Source organism: Glycine soja, chromosome 4 (assembly GCF_004193775.1).
Source record: "Glycine soja cultivar W05 chromosome 4, ASM419377v2, whole genome shotgun sequence".
Lineage (NCBI taxonomy): Eukaryota > Viridiplantae > Streptophyta > Magnoliopsida > Fabales > Fabaceae > Glycine > Glycine soja.
Window position 1 is genome coordinate 17,787,206 of NC_041005.1, and position 15,911 is coordinate 17,803,116.

The 15,911-nt window shown below is 28.0% G+C and overlaps 1 long non-coding RNA gene across 1 annotated transcript; it reads left to right on the forward strand.

The window, feature by feature from the left end:
- The first annotated feature begins 11,270 nt into the window (after window positions 1-11,270).
- LOC114408255 lies at window positions 11,271-11,812 on the forward strand. The gene is made up of 2 exons (XR_003665869.1): window positions 11,271-11,389; window positions 11,575-11,812. It is a non-coding gene; the product is annotated as an uncharacterized LOC114408255 (long non-coding RNA).
- Window positions 11,813-15,911: the final 4,099 nt, after the last annotated feature.

Sequence of the window (15,911 nt, forward strand, 5' to 3'; positions counted from 1 at the left end):
CTTGCACTCAAAGCATCTGATTTGTCTAGAACTTTCTCCTTGTTGGAAGTCTCTTCTGGAGAAATTTCTTCTTGGCCTTTTCCTTCTTCTAAGCAATCTTTGCACTCTTTTGGTTAGGAATGCTAGTTCTTCTTCATCCTCCTCGAAAAGCTCATCATTATTGTTCTTAGCATAAAAAACTACTACTGAGCTTAGTGTTTTGGATTGATGCTTGGTCTTGGTTTTCTGAGAAGCCTTGAGAACTATAATCCTTCCTTTTTGTAGTTACATCTCATGCATTAGCTCTTGTTCATGAACTTTCAAATCAAAGAACCAATAAGTTCATCCATAGCCAAAGTTTTCAGATTCTTGGCTTCTCTTATGGTAGTGACTTTTGATCTCAAGATTTTTGGGAAAACTCCTTAGAATCTTCTTAATCCTTTGATGTGTTGTATATTTTCTACCAAATCATTAATTTCATTTGCTATAATAGTGAATCTTGTGAACATATCTTCTACCGATTCATGTTCTTGCATTTTAAAAATTTCAAATTTGTAAGTTAAATATTGACCTTTGAGTCCTTTACCTGATATATGCCCTCACGCACTATTCTGAGTGTGTTTCAGATTTCCTGTGATGTTTCACACTCTTCTTTTGTCATATTCTAATCTAGTCGAAGCACATGTTAGAAAAAGCATGGCTTTAGAGTTCAAAAGAACTCTAGCTCTCTCATCTAAAGTCCATTCTTCTTTTAGTTTATCTATTTCACCTCCAGCTTGATTTCTCTTCTTTGGTATGAAGGGACCAATCTATATGATGTCCCATAAATCCATATCCCGAGACTCTAGGAATCGCTTTGTTTTGCCTCTCTAATAGTAGAAGTCTTGTCCATTAAATCCATGAGCCTTGTTGGTTGAAGCACTTTCAGGTATAAACACTGTTGGAGCTTGTCCAACCATCACTTCTTACAGGATCTTCCTCTCACACTGTCAAGTTAAAGCCAATTGAAGTGACAAAAATACCACAAGAAGGGGGATTGAATTGGGGTTTTGAAAACTTTTTTATGTTTCTTTTGAAATAAAGGTTTTTAAAGATAGTTTAGAATACGTGAGTTCAGAATGAAAAGTTGTTATGAGCTCAAAATGGAAATTCAAGTTGCTTAGAATGAAAATGCAACAATTCTGGAAAAATAATTCTTTTATAGTTTAAGATTTTCGTTTCAAAGATAATTGCTTAATAAAACCTTTTGGTAAAACAATGTTTGGTTTTGTTGTTAAGTTTGGCAAGATAACAAATTTAATGATTTGGGCAAACTGATTTGTGCAAAGTAAAGGAAAAGAGCAAGAAAGGGTGCACAGAGGATTTTTATACTGGTTCACCCCAACCTTGAGATATGTTCAGTCCACACCCTTAAAGATGATATTTCACTAACACAAATAGTTCACAACTGGACAACCACTATAAAATAGAGGAGATAACACTCACACTCTACTCAGGTTCACATTAGGGCACAAGATTACAAAGAGGTTTCTCTTGAAACATCCATACTCAAGGTATCCTCTGTAGGCGGTGGTGTTCTTTGACATGAACAAAGCTTAATTTTTTTTCAACATCTTTAAAGATCGAATAGATGTATAAATAGGATGAAATTAATACCCAACATTTGTTTGCAATAACTATTTGGTTTACAACATTAAGAAACATTTTATTCGATGTAGATGGCATACACAATCTATTTGCCCCTACCTTCATGCCTTGAGCATTCTCATTTGGTCAAAATAGAAGTATACAAAAAATAAAAATTGAGCTTGTGGGGGAGAACTTAAGTGAGGAGCTTTACTTGTGACTAAGCCTCGAAGCAAGATTAGTTCCATAGCCGGTCCAAAGGACTGAAGCTTGTGGGTCTATCTCGGGATCCCACCAAGGAGCCAAAGGCCTTAATTATAGTGGTTGAATTGAACAAAAAAAAACTACATAATAGATGACCATAGTTACACTTAACGGTCATAAAGATGGGTATAGTTACAACCTATATTGGTTTTATGCTGAAATTTCAAAGTCATTCGGAAATGAAAGGTAACAATCAACTTAAACCTAAAGAAAACTTCAAATATATAATAGATCATGTTGATTAAACTTCAAGATGCAAGTCATCATAATAAAGCTCTAGCCTTTTCATATAGTTGTTGTTCATAGTGTCATTATACTTTGTTTTTTTTATGTTTACTATATTAGAATTTATTGTTTGAATAAGAGATCACCTAGTTCTTCAAGAAATAAATTACCCATAAAATTAAAGTTACCTTCTGCCTTGAGATTTTCTTATATTGTCCAAAATGGTTGAGGTCCACTAGGGACCTAAATAGCAACAATGTTAGCCAATTGCAGTAACACAAAGATAACATTAGACACACAACCACCAAAAACAATGAGTAACAAATTTAGAATCTAAAAAAATAGGATGCGAAAACCATTTGTACACAAATGTAAGTTTGAATTTGAATTTTAATACTCATGATGAAATATACTCGGATTAGAATGTATTGATATCAGCTGCGAAAATACCACCTAAAATTAATATATATATATATATATATATATATATATATATATATATATATATATATATATATATATATATATATATATATATATATATATATATATATACCAAATAATTATTGTATTTGTATATATTTTTTAATTTCAGGTTGTATATTCATTGATAATTTCAAGTGGTAACTTTTAAATAAAAAAAACAGGCACATAATTTTAGAAGCAACATACACTACTCAAGATTTTAAGCCCTTTCAGGAATAAAATTATATTATCTTATTCTAAATACATAATACAATAGCAAACCTCAAATGAAAATCAATGGAAAATCAAACTTAATTCATATATTTAAAAGTATTTATTTACTATACTTACATAAAAAAAAAAAATCTATCTAGTGTAGCATATACTAAAATATTAGATAGAATATATATTAGTGTGATAAATTAATTTGAATCAAAATATATATAATTATATTATTAATTTGAAGGTTTTTTTAAGAAGAATTTGAATGCTACTAATCATAAAAGTAATATATAATATTGATTGCTATTTTTTAGAATAGTATTACACTAAGTTGTTAAATATTAAATGTTGGAACAAATTAAAGTAACATTCTTTTATCTTTACTCTAGTTACCCATGTATTTCCTTCTTATTTTGATCTATATAAAATTCCTTATCTTATAGCCATTCTATGTACTAGTACCCCCAATCCCTTAACACCATCAGTTCCATTAACTTGAACAAATCATGTATTTTAATAAAAGAAATTTTTTAAAATATCCTTCTCTTCTTTCTAAACAGTCATTAAAATGATAATCAAATATTTATTCCATAATACAATCATATTGGCTCAGACATTTCATCAAACAGGTCGAATGCATGTCGGTTAAGTCACCCAAGTCCTCTTAAGTAATCAACAACGAATGGAATAAAAAAAATTTCAGACTTGTTCAACAATAAAGGAAGAACAACAAGAACACTAGTGCATGAATTAAATCAAATTACGAAAAAATAACATAAGAATACAAATTTTGTCTCAGATCCAGCAACAAAAATACCCAAAAATACAGAGTTGGTCACACAGACATAAAAAAAAATTATGAAAAAAGAACATAAGAATACAAATTCCCCCCTCCGTCAGCCTCACCCAAGACAACCTCTAGAAAATCGCCGCCTACAAAGTTATGTTTGGTCCTCGGCCTCGGCACCGACTCTCTCCCTTTGCCATCGAAAGGATTAAAACGAAATAAAAAAAAAAAAAAAAAGATCTGATCACCCCATCGCAAGGTTGCAGAAGTTCTTTTTCTTAATCAGTTGCAGCAGAAGTTGTTTTAGGAGGCTGGTGTGTTGTGAAGCTTAGAAATTTTGGGAAGGAGAATCCTTATGGAAGAGGGTAATTTCGGGTTTTAATAAAGAACATAAAAGTTATTGTAAATCTGTATTAAATAGGTTAAATGATCCTTTATCTTAATTATTTTGTTCAAAATATCATTTATCTTTTAAAAAAATCATTTTAATCTTTTTTTTTATTTTAAAGATTCAAAATAATCATTTAATTATTTAAATATATTTAAAATGATCATTATCTTAGTGTTTTTTAACATGATCATTTATCTATAAGTTTTCGAAGGAAAAAGTTAAATATATTTAAATAATTAAATGATTATTTTGAACAAGATAAATTATTATTTTAAATTTGTTTTAAAAAATAAAATATCATTTTAAATAAAATAAATAAAGCAAATGACCAAAACGATCGCTTAGCCTATTAAATACAAACTTTAACTTAACATTGTAGTATGAGAGATGATGCCAACTAAAAGGTTTTAAAAGAAGGGTACATGTGTAATTAGCAAAAATTTAAGGAAATATTTTTGTAATTTGCTTTAAAATATTTTACATTTACATTTAATTTATCAAATCAGTGCTAACGTCTTGTTCATATGTTTTACAATAATTATTTTACTCCCAATTTATTTTGGCACTCCACCATAGGCCAAAATTGTCTATACTGAAAAAAAAAAAATTCAAGATAAAGATTCAAGACATTCCCCGAATCATGCGTGGAAGAAAACGGCATGGCATTGTGCAGCAACGCGAGAGAAAGGAGGATGGCATATTCCCATATATGAATTGGAATTAGATTCATATTAAAAGAGCATTAAACTTTGTTGGACTTTTAGGAGATCCTTATAAAATATTAATATAATCACCAGGAAACACATTATGTTAGATTATCAAAAAGGGTTGAGAAAAAATCTGAACCATGATAAGCATCGATATTCATGAGTCTGAGGAATTGTTGATTTTGTGTTCTTCCTCAACCAAATCACTGTTTTACTTTTGGAACCTTAGGTTTTTCGTCAGATAGATTGAAGAGAATACAATTCCTGATGTGTTGGGGACCACAACCTTGCTTTAGGTTTTAACCTGTTAGAGTTCTCATTATTCTCTAATGGGCCAAACTGGTTTTCACTTATCAAGTCCATATTAATTTCTAATGATAATCCAATACAGTCACCAAATTAGATCACTTATATTGAGCCCATAAATGTAAATAACTAATATAAATGACAAATATAATATGTAGACCACACTAATTAATTAATTAGGAATTATAAAATTTCTAACAATCTCTCACTTGAGCTTCATATTAACTTTAATCAGTTATATTGCAAAAGTCTTTAGGCGCGCAACAGTATGTTATTTACTTTTAAACTTTCCTTAAACAATCCGGTCCATCTTATATAGTAACACAAAACCATTGCAGTTTTCTTCATAATCCAACATAATTGAACCACAACGATCACCAATGTCACATATACTTGATGACATAGATCAAATATGGATAAGTGGCATGAAAATAACATGCAATGTGATCTCATTCATGTTCATGTCCAACTAGTCCAAAATTTATTCTTTATAGAAATCAATCCAAACACAATATAAATATTGCAAACAAAAACAAACTTATAATGAAATAATAAACTTCAACTTTATTTCTGCAGAAAATCCAAAAACAACATGTTTGTAAACCGTAAGATATGAAACATAAATAAGACTCTCACTAAACTAAGGTACTATCAGGAATTATACCTATATGAGTAGTGTGCTCATGAAAAACTTTAAGTGTCATACTTTTAGTAAGTGGATCAGCTAGCATGGAATGAGTTCCTATATGTTCTATACAAATCTATTTTTTTAATTATTTATTTAACAACCAAATATTTTATGTCAACAAACTGTTACTTGATTGAATCTTTAATAATATCACTAATATATTGTCCCAATAAACACCCCATGACTACTTAATATTGGCAACAACAGGCAAACCAGTTACAATAATTTAATAATCATAAATTCTAGTATGATGTCTCATAGCAAAATATTAACTCCACCAACACGGTTAAATGTGATCCTTATGTGGAGTGATTGCTATTAAGACATTCCGAAAAAATCGAAGCCAGAATACCCAATGATCTCTAAACTTCTAGACTTTCGATATGAAAACATGTAGTTTCTTGTTCTCTTCAATTAACGCATAATGCGCTTTACTACTTTCTAGTGTTGCATACCAAGATTACTCATATATCACCTTAGGACTCCTATAAAAAATTATTTCAAGACAATAAAAAAAAAACTTAAGCATACATGATAAATTGCAATATAACTATTTTGCAACAATAAACCATATGATGATAGTAGGATGTCATCAACATATAATACCAAAATAATAAATTTACTCCCACTAAAATTTTTAGCATATAAAATCATCAACCAAATTTGCCTCAACACCATAAGAGATAATCTTGATGAATTTCGTAATATCATAGACGATAGACTTGTTTAAAAACATAAATGGATTTCTTTAGTTTGCATACCATAGACTTTAGATAATTCTAAACAAGATTTTTCGGTTGCACTGTATAAAGTGTTTCATCAATGTTTCTATTTAGAAACATAATCTTTACATCCATCTATGCAAAATAATTATCAAAATGATCTACAGTGTCATTATAGTCCTAAGAAAGTCTTTCTAAGAAATCAAAGAAAAAGTCTATTTGCGATCAATGTCTTCCTTCTGGTAAAACTTTTGGCGACTAGACAAACTTTATATATCTCAATATTACCCATTGAATCCTTTTCGACTATAGATATTTATCTATAACTTATGGGTTTCACACTTTCAAGTAATTTGAAGATATCCCAAATGTCATGTTCAACCATCGATTTTATTATATCATTTATGGCATCAACCCACTTGAGAGTTAGAGCATAATATCACTTGACTAAGGTCAATTAGACCTTCTCAGTCAACCTAATGTCATATTCATGTTCTTCAAGAAATATAACATAATCATATCAAATTACATTTTCTCTTTCTCTAGTGGATCTTCTTAATGACACTTCTTGAGGCTATTGAGTTTGAACTTTAGATGGTGCTTGAGAGAGAATCTCAGTGTTGTCTTGCTTTTAATAATGTTAGGAGTAACATCATTATTTAATTACTATATCTATTTCTTGAACAATGGTAAGTACAAAGACTTACCTATTGTCAATAACAAATTATTCTTTAAAGAAAACACTCTTTATGTTTCCTTCCCCTCCAAACTCAATTTCCTCAAGGAGTCTTGCACGTCTCAAACATGCGAAAACTGTAAATGTAACAAAAATAATTGTAACTAATTATCTTTAAGTCCAACTTACCTTCATGCAGCCTATAAGGCATTACTTCGGCTGGACATCCCCAAATGTGCAAATGCCTAATGTTAGGATTTCCCTGGCTCACACCTAATAGGGGTTCTTAGTGACTACTTTAATTGGTACCCTGAAAAGATATAAATTGCATTCTTTAATGTCTTTCCCCAAAGTGACTTTGGTATAGAAGAATTAAGCTTCTTACCATATTTGTACAAGTCTAGTTTCATCATTCTGCAACTTTGTTCATGTTAGGTTTGCCTAACATTACATGTTGTAAAACAATTTCACAATTATTGAAGAAAAACACATCAAACGTTGTACCTTATGTCATATCTACCATAGTATTCCCCACGGTCACATTTGACAACCTTAATTTTCTTTCTTTTTCTTAGTTGAAGTTTAACTTCAACTTTGAAAGACTAAATGTTTAGAGACCAAAACTTCTCATAATTTAAATAAAGAGGAATCATCTATGAACATAATAAAATACAATTGTTCATTGCATGAATCCATAAGGAATAGAACACAAATATATGCATGTATTAGTTCTAAGACATCCTTATTTCTTTCAACACCTAAATTCAATTTTGTTTGTTTATTTTTCCCTTTATATACTCAATATAGACTATAAGGTCCAACCAATATAAAGGATCTAGAATTTCCTATAACACAAGCATTCAAATTCTCTATTAAGAGATATGACTTAAGTTCTTATGTTATAAAGTAACAAAATTCTCATTTAATTTTAAGTTTTGTATCACCCAAAAAACTGTTTGCAATAGGAACACTCAAATATCCATAAAAGAACTCATAACTTGCCACATTTGAATCATACAAGAGACTAACTTTATTATTTCTAATTGAACAAAAATAATTGGATTTGTCCAAATTAGAAATAAAATTTGGTTTAATAAATAGCTCAATATATGTCTCAACCAAATTCAAATGAAATTGAGTCTTTTAAAGCAACATAAAAGTTCTCATAGTTTCAACTATAACTTTATGTCATTGCTCACATAGAAGAATCTTTCATTATCGCTTGATGGATGACTCCATAGGTAGCATTGTGTACACGTGCTTTTGTGAGTAGTAGAACCAAAATCTACCCACTAACGTTCTTTGGTACAAAACTAAATTAACTTTAAAACAAACAAAAATGAGAAGTTTATCATTTTCACACACTAAACAATGTCAATGAGACTTTTTTTTATATGCCTCATCCTACAAAAGCAAAAAGGATAGCCATTATCATGTTCTCTTGCTTCTTCTCTAGAAAAAAGAAAAAATTATGCAATATCTTCAACTTTCAACTGACTCCCCTCAAACTCTAAATTTTTTATATGCAACTTTGAGATTTAAATAATATGAGTAATTTAAACCATAGTAGTAACAACAACAACTAAAATAGAAAACAATAAACATACAATGCACAAATAATCTTTATGGTAAATTTCAATACTCAAACATGATACCTAGCGCACCATTAATCCTCAATCTTTGGATTGAAAAAGACTAACTGTAAGTGGTACTCTCAACGCATTGATCAAACATTGGTGATAAGTTCTGTCAAATAAAGGTTATCTTTGGACACTCCATTGCTCACATGGAAAACTTATATGATGATTATTCCAGTCAAATAATGATTGTCTTTGAATATTTCATTATTCACATGGAAAATCACACCATTTACAATCGCCGCATGTTTACCTTCATAAACATGTAATTATTTTGTCAAATTGTGTCTTCCTATGGGCCGAACATAATTTGCATGAATAATTTCATGCAACATCCATGTAAATTCAATCAAATCAAATTACGCAACAGAAATTACTTTGGCAACATGTTGTTTCAATCAATTTGACAAAAAAATACAAGACAATTTAATTTAATAAATGAGAGGTCTTAAAATTAGACAACTTATACATATAATTTAGTTATATAAAAACATATATAACAAAACATGCGAATATTTTGCAGAACACACCCATCACTAGATACCTAGCATAACATTAATTCCTAGAGAAATTAATTTGTAATTGGTACTCTCAACATAATGATCAAATATTGACAATAAATTATGTCAAATAATAGCCTTTCTTTGGACTGACTATTATCCATATGAAAATACTTTTATAATTGTCACACATTTATCATCACATGTACAAAATATTATTTTACCAAATTGCGTCTTCCTTTGGGCCGAATATAATTCACATAAATAATTTCATACAAAATTTATGCAATTTTAATTAAATCAATTTTAACAATAGGGATTACTTTTACAATATATCGTGTCAATCAATTTAATTAAAAAAATACTAGACATATAAATAAATGGGAATGATCTGTTACTGTTAAATTTACACTCAATCATAATAGCAAAAAATATAAAACATTAATTACGGCAAGTAAATATCATATCCTTAAATTATATTTAATGCTATAATTGATTTATACTTAAAATACCCCAAGTAAATATTTTATCCGTAAATAACGTAACATTATCACAAATTTATGAAAGGAATTAAAAAAATTCATGTATAAATTCCTAAAAGAAATCTTTAAAAGATTTTATATGAATAAAATAATAATAAAATTATACATAAAAAATATTTCCATAGTACTGATTTATGTTTGTGATGTTTGTGCAATGCACCTTGAAGACCAGAGAAACTTCACTTCACCTTTAATTTTAATTTGCTCCCACGTTAGAAAATCAAAGTTATATAAATAAAATATATAATAATGTTTCTCCTTTAATTTATTAGCATGACAAGAAACATGAAGCATAAATTTTATCCAAAAGAAAGTGAAACAAACCAATACACTATTAGATGACATTAAAAGCCAATCATCATAAACCATGATCAGGAAAACAACAAAGTAACATTTTTTTGACGAAACAGAAAAAGCAACCCAATTCCTACAAACCAATATATTCAAAACAAAAAAACTTTAATTCCTAACCATCTAACAATAATGGTGGCTCTGATACCACTTGTTGGATTTTTAGGGGATCCTTATAAAATATCAATATAATCACGAGGAAACACATTACGTTAGATAATAAAGAGGGATTGTGAAAAAATACCTGGATTCATGATAAGCAGCAGAATTGATGAGTCTGAGGAACTGTTGGTTTTGTGTTTTTTCTCAATCAAATCACTGTTTTTCTTTTGGGACCTTAGGTTTCTCGTCACATGGGAAGAATAAAATACAATTTCTGATTTGGTGTATTGGGGACCACAACCTTGGTTTAAGTTTTAACCTATTAGAGTTTTCATTATTTCCTAACGGGTCAAACTGGTTTCCCACTTATCAAATCCATATTAATTTCTGATGGTAGTCTAATAGACTCACCAAATTAGATAACTTATATTGAACCCATAAATATAAATAATAAATATAATATGTAACCAAAACTAATTAGTTAATTAGGAACTATAAAATTCCTAACAAAATTTACATTATTTTGTTTGAGTTGTTCATTATTCATTAAAAAGTGTAAAAAATAAAAACTTTCACGTACCATATGTTTTTGTACTGTGTTATACTTTTAATTATTTTGTTTGAGTTGTTCATTATTCATTAAAAAGTGTAAAAAATAAAAACTTTCACGTACCATATGTATTTGTACTGTGTTATACTTTTAATGTGTATCAAACACACCCATAATATATTACATTAATGTTCAAATGCATCCGTTCAAGATAATAGTTAATGCAATTAGTGGTATTCTTTGTTAAGGGTGGTAATTAGTAATATTCTAAATCATTTGACTTTTAGAAATATTCAAATATGGATGCAAGGGAAAAATATGCTAAATATAGTCTCATCATTTTCAAATACATCCTTTATATGTTAAATATTTTTCATTTGCATTTAATGCATGGATTAAGACAATATTACATTAATGCTCACTGAATCAGTATTCAAGACAATAGTTAATGCAATTAAGAATATTCTAAATTATTTTGACTCTTAGAAATATTCAAATATGGATGCAGGAGATAAACAACACAGTCTCGCCATTTTCTTATATATACAGGCCTTTGACAAACATATTCCACAAAAAAATAAGATGGACATTTCACGGAATTCTATGGTTAAATTGACATTCTTATTTGCTTTCTTTATCATTGCATCAGGTGAGAAATCACGCTTTTCATGTACTCACTGTTTCCCAAACCAATGAGTCATGCAAGTCCCTATATAGTTTCATTACATTATTGTGATCGATTGTGATTTTTTACTCAAAAAATTTACCTTGAAATATTTTACATGCTACATACAATGTTACTCTTATGCTGATGTGTGTTGTTTCTTGATGCAGATATGTGCATGAAATTGGAGGCAAGAGGACCCATTGCGCATTGGAACTGTGATAACGACTCGCAGTGCCAATTTACTTGTCCAACTTGTGGTTGCAGATGCATAAACACATGGTGTCAGTGTCCAACACCACCTTTCACCGATAATATTCATATTCAAGCACCCGAAATTGAGTAATTACGGGATCTCGTGTTGTAATTATCTATGGATTAATGGATGACAATAATGAAAAATTCACACGGAAGGGTTTTTTATTTATTTATTCATTTTATTCATATGAAATGGCTGCATCCCGTTTTCCTCTATCTAAACAATACCTCATGAATTTTAATAAAACTTGGCTTAATTGTAAGACCAGTTCCCTATTTTACATGTTTAACCAAATTGATTTTCTTATTTTTAAATTCACTAGTCTTTCTTAATAGATTAGAACTTTAAAAATACTTGAGGAAAGATTAAAACAATAACTTTTAGAGTATAAAGCACACTTCTTTATCATTACAATCAAACACTCATTTAAATATTTAGTACAAAATATGATATTAATATAGATTTTTTGCAAAAATAATTCAAAATTTAAACTTTATTATTTTTTTATAATCTTATATATTATCATTTAAAATATAATATATAAAATTAAATTATATTTTCTCATAAATTAAAATATGTATACTTATATAAGTTTTACTTTTATTTTATATATTATATTTTTATAATCTTATGATTTTTTATCACATTGTTTAAAATTTATTTTATACAGTAAAGATATAATATAAGTTTTATCTTTAATGTATATTTTTTTATATAAATTAAAATTTCATAAAATGATAATATTTTATTATCTTTTATATATATATATATATATATATATATATATATATATATATATATATATATATATATATAATTTAATGACAATATTTCTTAATTGTATTAAAATATTCATGTTACTTATTATAATAGTATTTTTATTTATATTTAACTTTATTTAATCAGTTATGTAATTTTTTAAAGAATTAAATTATATAGTAAAGATACATAATTAATTAAAATTATAGTATTTTCTATTTTTTAAAATATTTATGTATGTGATTTATTGACAATATTTTTTTATCTATATTATAATAAATAACATGAATATCTTAATATATATAAAAAATGTTGTCACTAACTCACAAGTATTATTTTCAAAGATAAATATAATATATAAAATAAAAAACTTATATAAATATACCTATTCTAATTTATATGTGAAAATCGAATTTAATCTTATACATTATATTTTAAAAGATAATATATGAGATTATAAAAATATAATAAATTAAAAAAGAATAAAATTTAAATTTTGAACTATTTTCGCATATAATTAAACATATATTAATACTATATTTTACACCAAATATTTAAATGAGCACTTAAGTGTAATAGTAAAGGGTGTGTTTCTCACTCCAAAAACCATGGTTCTAGTTTTTCTTCAAGCATTTTAAACTTTTTATTTTTTAAGAAAATATTAGTCAATTTTCTAGTCAACGTTTAAAATTTAATAGTCAACGGTTAAAATTCTCATATAAAAATTTTGAAATATAGAAAGATTCAGATAATGAATTAAAAAATGAAGAACCAATTTGGTGAAACACACAAAATAAGAGGATGAATTTTGTAATTAAACGTAAAAGTTAATCTTTAAACATTTTCCTTAATCTTTCCTTATTGATAATTATATACCTTTAGTTTCAAAAGACGACACTAAAAAAGGGTTAATATTTACCATGTCTTTTCATCCATACCAATTTATAAGTTAAATTCATCAATTAAGAAAACACACACACACACACACATATATATATATATATATATATATATATATATATATAATTTATTAATCAATTATTTTATTTACTAAATAAAGTAGTCTTCTTGATGGATTATATAGTTAGAGTTGAAACTTTAAGAAACGTTTTCAAAATATATTTGAAGTTGTCTAAAATTAAGATATCCCGAAATTGGTTCGTTTTCAATATCTTTACTACTTTTACAAAGAGAAATTTTGAGCTCTCCTATTCATATCTTTAATACTTTAACACAGAACCAATCCTGAGTCCTATTAAGATATAAACTTTGAAGCTTTCTTAGCCTTTGTGAAACAGGAAAAAACGCAAACCTCGTTGAATCAACCTCTAACCATGCAATCCACTAAAAGCAACGACCAGTTTTAGTCAAACATATAAAGTGAGATCTCAAACAGGTTCCTATTGTAGTGTTTCCTCCTTATTCGATCCCTTCTTGCTCATGTCCTTACAAATGCATTTATAACTGGTCATGATTCATGGTTGTTGTTCTCCATTTTTATTTTTTTTGCCATTTTCATCTCTAAATTTTAGAAAATCCGTAAGTTTGGCCCAATTGTCAATTTTGCACTCATTTTATTTGTTGGAAATGATTGTTTAGTGTAATTGAATCCTACATGAGATCCTCGCCAACAACTATATCCTATGCCTCTAATGAGAAGGCAATAAAAGGACAAGGCAAAGTGCAAATTACAAAGCACTCAAATCCTCAGCCAAAATAGAGCTTCCCTTAAAATCTTTCTTTTCTCTTAAAGCCATAAATCATGAGTACCAAACTCATTGCTGGTAAGCACATCTCCATCGATTCTTCTGAGAAAAAGAATGAAAATCCTTTAGAATCTGCATATGAAAACAAACCTCTATTTGCTCATATGCCTCAACATAGAAGAAGATCACAAAGATCTTAGTAGAGGGCATTCGGAAGAAAAATCCAAAACTTGGAGTGATTAATTTAAGGATAAAGAAAAATAGAAGCATGTGAATAACCAATTTTATTTGGAAGACTATTTTAATCTTTTCAAAATATTAAATAATATAAAAATAAGAGATGGTTACAAGAGAAAATCATGTCATCAGGAAATATCTTTGGTTACAAAAAGAAGGTTTTTTTAGAAGATAATGGTAAGCTAGTCGAGAGAAGACTAAGTCAAAAGAGATAAGTTGGTTGCGTAGGTGACAAATAGTGGAGAGAAATAGGTGGATGAGTGAGATTAAGTGGTTACAACAAAAACTTAGAAAATGTTTATAAAAACTACACTTACATAACGAAAAAGGGAGAAAAGAAAAAAAGGAGGACAAAAAAAAAAGGAATAAATGGAAAAAATAGAGAGGAGAACGGCAAAAATTCTTCACAACGCGAAGACATATTTAAAAGTTTTGACGGCTATAACTCAATGCAACCATTAAAGAGGCACACACAAGGTCTTGATTTACTCCATTGTATGATTTCTCATGTTGGCTTATTAAAACAAATGGAGTACATTGTTCTTTCTCTCTTTCATTTCATTACGTGCAGTTCATATATATTTTTTATAATTTTCTTTTTTTATGTTAATTTGCTTGGTTCTTATGTATGTTAATTGTTTTTATTATTCTTGCTATCACTCTTTTTGTGAGCATGTGCGCGTCATAACTTCTAGGATTTGAATGTGGATTAACTTGTTTTTACTTTATGTATAAAAGATAAATAAATTGTCACAAGGAATAAATTAGATTGAATGCATGTATGTGCTAACCTTATGCTCCACCCGTTCCGTAAATGGTACAAAAACTTCTTGCTACAATTCTAAATCTAATTTCTGGCATATTTTATTTTGTGATGAATTATATATGTTGCTGGTATAATTCTCTCTTTTAATCAAGAGCAACAAATGTAATTCATGATAAAATAAAAATTAGGGATTATAACTTTAAGTGTTTTAATCTACTTTTATGTTGGATGCGATTCTAAATAATCTCTTTCTAGTTGATGCAATGGTTTGATAATATAAATTGATAACAATTCTATCTTTAACATTGTAGATTGAGAGGATTTAGTGATTGGCCATTTGCTAGCTTAAACCCTTGTGTTTTTTAATAAGAGTATAAAAATGTTTTTTTTTTACTTAAAAGTAAAACTCAAAATATGTTTTTTGGATAAAATAAGTATATATATATATATATATATATATATTCTACTTCAGGCAATGGTTCAATAATATTAATTGAGTAGCAATTCTACTTTTAATATTTTCAAATCACAAGGGTTTATATAATAGCCATTTGCTATCATAAACTCTTGGGCTAGAGTAAATTTAAAATCACAAATTTCAAATATTTTATTAAAATGAGCAACAATTTATGATGTTAATTGAATAGCAATTCTATCTTTAACGTTGTTAATTGTGAGGATTTGATGACTAGCCATTTGCTAGTTTAAATCCTTGTGCTAAGTTTTAATAGAGTATAAAAAAAGAGTTTTTTATAATAAGATTCAAGAATATGTTTTTTG